General features: G+C 37.5%; 1 non-coding gene across 1 annotated transcript; it reads right to left on the bottom strand.

Moving 5' to 3' along the window:
• Positions 1-5652: 5652 nt before the first annotated feature.
• Positions 5653-5785, bottom strand: LOC125996881 (small nucleolar RNA SNORA51). Its single transcript, XR_007491543.1, has one exon. It is a non-coding gene; the product is annotated as a small nucleolar RNA SNORA51 (small nucleolar RNA).
• Positions 5786-6670: the final 885 nt, after the last annotated feature.

Raw genomic sequence — 6670 nt, forward strand, 5'->3', positions numbered from 1 at the left:
AAAGTATTACCTAGAGGGTTTAGAAAAGCAAACCCAACTCTCCTTAGAAATCCAAATTAAAGTTTGAGTTCTCTTGAAAGTCTATGTCATCTATTTGCACTTCATCTTTATCTACTACTTGGTCTGAGTTATTCTCTGCTTATTCTATTATGAAAGACTGCTTGTATTAAATATAGATATTTTATATAATATTTTATTTCAGCACTGTGAGGTTACAAAATTATTCATATTTGAGTTTGTCATAGAGTGTATACCACACTTCACTCATGAATATTTGCCACCACCAATGTCCCCAATTTCTCTCCCACCCACAGTCTCTTGCAATTTACTTCTCTCTCTCTTTCTCCATCTTCTTTTCTTTTTTGACACTGTGGTTTGCCCTGTTGTTAATGATATCACATTATCTCTGTTCAGCAGCCAGTTTTTGTCCAGAGTTATCAGTTCCAACTACCATTGTCACAGTGGACCATTCACTACCCTACCTACATTCCTGCATTCAACACTCTTTGTGGCAAACTTATTACTGAAAATCCTTTTGCAAAAGTCACATTTCTGGGTGCTGGGGTCTGGAGTAGCCAGTAGAAAGATAGCCAAAGAATCACTCCAACAGGATCGCCATCCAGGGCTCTAGAATTCATAATCTACAGAGGGACACATACCTACAAAGAAAGCTATAGTAAATGCGGTATAATTTCCAAATGAGTACCCAGAAAAAATAAAGTTTGATTGGAAATTAGATTGGCTCTCAGCCTGGTAAATTATGAGGTAGTTGAAAAAAAAAAAAAACAATGTCAACCCATGAAAATAGATCATAGGGTATATAGTGAGATGAATTGTTGGAAGAGATAGATATCCACATCTCACAATTTAATTATTGAAAATATCCTTTACTTGGCTGAAATGAACCTATCCAGACACTGAGACCTTTGGCCAACAGAAAGGAAATCCTATCACAGCCATGACTGCTGCCAACCTTCTTTTTTTTTTTTTTTTTTTTTTTTTGGTTTTTCAGGCCACACCCGTTTGATGCTCAGGGGTTACTCCTGGCTAAGCGCTCAGAAATTGCCCCTGGCTTGGGGGGACCATATGGGACGCCAGGGGATTGAACCGTGGTCCTTCCTTGGCTAGCGCTTGCAAGGCAGACACCTTACCTCTAGTGCCACCTCGCCGGCCCTGCTTCCAACCTTCTATTCAGGATTACACCAGAGATGTCAGCTGCCTGGAAAGTCTACTAAAAATGGAGCAGATGCCCATGGTTCACTCAGCCAGGCTGTACTGTGTCTTCAACCTAGAGGTTTGCTAGAGCAGACCTCTTCTCATAGAATGGGCACAGGATGGGCTGACCTCTAGAAATACCATGTAACACTTCTTTTCTAAAGCACCTCTTCTTCCCAGAGCCTCACCTCAAAATTGAACATTCTCAAGACTCTCATAACTTCTGCACTGTATGGCATAATTCCTTGACATAGCTAACAAAACAGCTCTCTAATGTTTGTCTTGTGTAACTTAAGTCATTCAAAAGATGGGGAAGACCAAGTGCAAAGTGATTTGGCCCTTGGTGAGGAGTCACTTCTGGCCTTCTAGCCCTATCCCTGTATTTTCACTCTATTTGTCCTTTATTTGGTGAGTATATTTGGAAGGTAGCTATGCTTGCCACTATACCACCAATGCCACTATGTGAGTATATTTGGATAGGAAACTTTACTATTCTTGCTTTCAAGTGCAGCCATCCTATCAAGAGAGGGTCATTCCTGGGATTAAATCTAACCTAAGACTTCCCAGAGGTCATCTCCAAGTAGCAATACTTTAGGGGTTAGAGCATCAATATATGAATCTAGAGGTCAACATGAATATTCACTCCATAACAGTAGAACTGAGTTCATAGACAGTCAACTCAGGTTTTTGCAAATGGCAAGAGTGCCATTAGCTCTGCTATGGCAATAGTAATGGCTTTGTTCTCTGAAACAAGAAAGGGAAATACATAGAGAACATAATTCAAGAGAATATTTATTTCAGCCTTGTATTTTACAGCTGTTCTCATCATGCTGTAGTTTGCAGTTATTAAACTGTTAGTTGGAAATTATTTTAAACTAAATTATGCTACCTGTAACTTCTGGCCATCAATTACTTTGAGAACTTTCTATTTTCTATGGCATTTAGGCAAATTTAATGAGCTTATGAATATTGTTGAATGACAATAAATAAATTCTTTCCAGATTATTACTTTTGGTAAATCCTATATGGGAAGGATTTTGGTTTTTTATTAAAATTCTGAACTTTATTAAGAATTAAGAATTCTTACATCTGACCCAGAAATTCCATTTATTGATACCTACTCCAAAGACACCAATATACTGTTTCAAAGGATATTTTTGCTCCTATGTTCACTGCAGTACAATTTACAATAACAAACCTGAGAGTCCAAGAGCTAATAACTGGATAAAGAAACTTGAGATTTATATACACAATGGAATACTACTTGGCTATATTAAAGGAAAAATCATCCAATTTCCACAAATGACATTGATAGAACTGGAGAGTAGTATGCTGAGTGAATTTAGACAGGAGAGACAGATACTGAATTGAAGGAGACAGCTAGATGGAGGGTTGGGGTAGGTAGGATCTTCTTCTTTGCAATGATTTCTCAGAAAGCAATAAAACAAAGATGGGATTTGAAGAAGTTACTCTGTCACTAGCCCTAAAGTGTCCAATAAAGCAAGAGGGCCAGAGGTAAGAACTATTTTGTGGACATAGGAACTGAGGTTTGATAAAACTGGCACCCATACCCATCACACAGACACACCACACACACCACACACATGCACACAGCAGGAGCAAAATCTCCTAATCATGTCCTCAACATGCAACACACAGGCAATGAGTGCATGCACAGACATGCAAGCACACACCTTATATAACATAGAAATACTAAAGGATTTCAAAGTCGTGGGTGAGTTTCTCATTCTCTGTGCTACTTCTTTTATGACTACTTGGGTGATGAAGAAATTGGTATTTCACTTTTTACAAATGGTTTTACTTTTCTGTGTGGCTTTCATGCAAAAAAAATACTCACTGGTAGCAAGGTTATTAGATAGTGCAGAGAAATCCTACTCCTTTGAAGTCGCATTTTCAAGGTTAATTGCAGCTTATTTTAAAGTGTATATCATTATCAATATTATAACCAATCAAAGCTATAACACCTGCTTTGTCCCAACACACACACACATATACAAGTATGTGTTGACTAGGATCCTCACAAAGTTTAATGGATTTCCAGAGGCTGCTATAACCAATTCCTACTAGCCTGATTTTTACATTAATTTTAGAGTTTGGAGGCTATACCGAGCAATGCTCAGCCTTACTTTTTTGCACTGCACTCCTGGCAGGCTTGGGGGACCATACATGATGCTGGAGATTGAACCTAGGTTTCCTGAATGTTCAGCAAGGGATTTACCTACTGTACTATCTCTACGTAGAGCCCTGGGACTTGATGACATAAAAGTACAAAAATATATTTTCTCATGCTTCTAGGGGTCAGGAACCTGAAATTATTATCAACAGATGCAAGGTCATCTTCCGTCTAGAAGATCGGAAGCTTGTAGTGCCATCAATTTTCAAGGTCAATATTTTCAAATCCTTCTCTGCTCTGTGCACACATCACTTTCTCTCTGGGTCAGATCTCCCATCCTTCTTACTAGACCATACCTGATTGAATTTGGGGCTTACTGGGTGATGCAGTATAATCTTCCATTTCAAAAATATAATCACATCTAGAAAATCCCCTTCTTTTTTTTATCATAGAAGGTACCGTGTATTATGCCAAGGAGACAAATGACTTAACTATAACTTTCATTCTGCATTACCCAAGAATCAGCCTCAAAAGCATCTTATTAAAATGATTAATGTTGGAAGGCTGGAGAGATAGTACAGCAAGTAGGGCACTTACTTTGCAGTTGGAGGATACATATTTGATCCCTGGCATCCCATCTGCGCCCCTGAGTCTGCCAGAAGTGACCCCTGAGTGCAGAGCCTGGAGTAAACATTGAGCATCACTGGGTGTAGCCCCCAAACAAAACAATATTTTAAATAATAATACTAAAATGATTCATGAAACAATTAACCAGTGTGAAGATTTGGGAGCACCTTCTGTTCTCATTCATCCTCTGGCATTCTGTTGTTTTATAATGCTGAAGATGAAACCCAGGACCTCAAATATTCATAGAAATTGCTCTGCCATTTTGAGCTACATTCCCAGATCCTTTTCTCTGGGTTTTGTTATTGTTATTTTTCCATATTGCCCTGGGAACTGAGAGGTAAAACTCAAAGATCTCTATTTAACAATCACCATCCCTGATAAAGTCTAGTAAGTAATAGTAAGGATCGAAAATGAAAATAATAGAATCTAGATGTATTTTATCCCTTGTTCAATTTAGTTCAATCAAGAAACATTAAAAGGGAAGAGAACTAAGGTATATTAAAAAATCTTTCTTTTCTTTTCTTTTTCTTTAGGCTTTTTTTTTTTTTTACCAGTCGTTTAGCAAATTGCAAATTGATGAGCTGTGGAGAAGTGGCTTGTGAATACTGACCTAAGGGACAGTTTCTAATTCTAATTGTTTAGAAATCTGTGTTGACTCTGGCCAATGACTTAGTTTCATCGGGGGAAGTTTGAACAATGTAAACCAGATGATTATATTTTTTATATTGCATTAGAAACCTTTTATTTTTATTTGAGGCCCACACTCTGGTGATACTCAGGGCTTACTACTGGCTCTTTATTCAGGGATCACTTTTTGGCAGTACTTGGGGATCAGATGCAGTGTCAGGGATGGAACCCAGTTGACCTTATGTAAGGCAAGCACTTTACTTGCTATAGTATCTCTCTGCTCTTAAGATAACAAATGCGGTGGATTTTGTTTCATTTAGGGAGTGGGGACTAAGCTCCAGAAAAGAAAATACTTTAAGCACATTTAGGTTGCTGATTAGCCATTTTATACTGTGGGTTTCATTGATTCTAAATTCATTCATTCACATATTCAGTCACTCAAGGTCAACCAGGTGTCTGCCACTCTTCCAGTTGCATAAAAATAGGTAAACTGGACCTTTTCATGCATGTGTCCAGAGGGAAACAAAACCTAACAGAATCGAAACAAAACTAGCCTAAGTAGCAGGAAGGGGGTTTTGCATCAACACCCAGTCCACACAAAGCTAAAATGCAAAACTCAGCTTACAAACATAATCAAAGATCTCTCTCCAGAGCCTTGAGGGGCAAAGAGTTTACTAACCAAAAGCATTTAGACCAGGACATGGAGTAAGGCTCAAGAGATACGTTTAGTGAGAAAGTATAGCTTCATGTTCTTCCTTCTGATTTTGTATAGAAATGAAATTTTTTTTTTGCAATAAACAGGTGATGAGGGACTGCCTCATAACAACTTTGGAAAACTTTTGCTCAATGGGTTCCAGGAGAATGAACAAGAAATAAATAGGTCTCATGAAATAGAGTTATATATGACTAATCTGTTGTTTTTAGTGTCTGCTCAGGAAATGTTTTAAACTTGGCTCCATTTATTGTTTTTTATTTTTTAATCAAAGCATTGTGGGTTTACAAGAGTGTAAATGTTTATATTTTATTTTTATTTATTTACTTATTTATTTATTTGTCTCCCAATTCATAATACAGACCAGGCAAAGGGCCTGTGTTGAGGTGTATATGGGGTGCATTTACTGTACCTCCTCTTTCTATACAGTCAGTGTAAAGAACACAGCCTGTGGTAAGAATTGGGAGGTCTTATCTTTTCTTTACTTTTTTTTGATTTTTTAATATATATATTAAAAATATATATATAAGAAATATATATATATATCCTTCACCAGTGCAACATGTTAAATGTTTATATTTTAATGGGGAAAAATATTACCAAACCATATCCATTAGCGAAAAACTGATATCCCTCCCCTGGACCTTTTCAGAGTTTTGTCTCCACCATTTGTTCTGAAATTAACCGACTTTAACTCAACTCTCTTCTCTTACATTCTCTGCTCATAAATAGAGCCAATTTCCAACTCTCAGTGGGCTGGATTCAATCCTTGACACTCCCTGGTTTCCCTAAATACTAAAGGGTAGAACTCTGGTGACTTTCAACAACTCTGATTCTAAGCAACATCACATTACATGCCTAAACAGTGAACTATCTAACCCAGTTGGTCAAACAAAGTTGGGAGCAAACCCATTAGTACCCTGAGTACTGCATAAGGGAATTGCTTCCTCCAAAATATGAAAAACATTATCCTATTTCTAGAAATAAACCATATAGGGTCACAGCTGTTAAGGCCTTTGCCTTATGGGGTCTGATTCCCAGTATCCTATATGGTTCCCTGAGTACCACCAGTAGTGATCCCTAAGTGAAGAATAAGAAATAACCCCTGAGCATCACTGAGTACTGCCCTTTAAGTAGAAATAATCTACTTTAATTCTAATATAATTCAAGACTATAAAGGTCATTATCAAATTAATTAGAATTTCTGCTAGTTTCACAACATGGCTTTGATTCAGGGCTGCATAGACATAGGCTCAAACTTTCCCCTCTTTAAGACTCCATTTCCTAAGCACCTCCGTCATGACAACACTATGAATGCTTCTAACTTTTGTTCTAAACAAATTAATATTCTGGTA

The sequence above is a fragment of the Suncus etruscus genome, chromosome 18 (genome assembly GCF_024139225.1).
Source record: "Suncus etruscus isolate mSunEtr1 chromosome 18, mSunEtr1.pri.cur, whole genome shotgun sequence".
NCBI lineage: Eukaryota > Metazoa > Chordata > Mammalia > Eulipotyphla > Soricidae > Suncus > Suncus etruscus.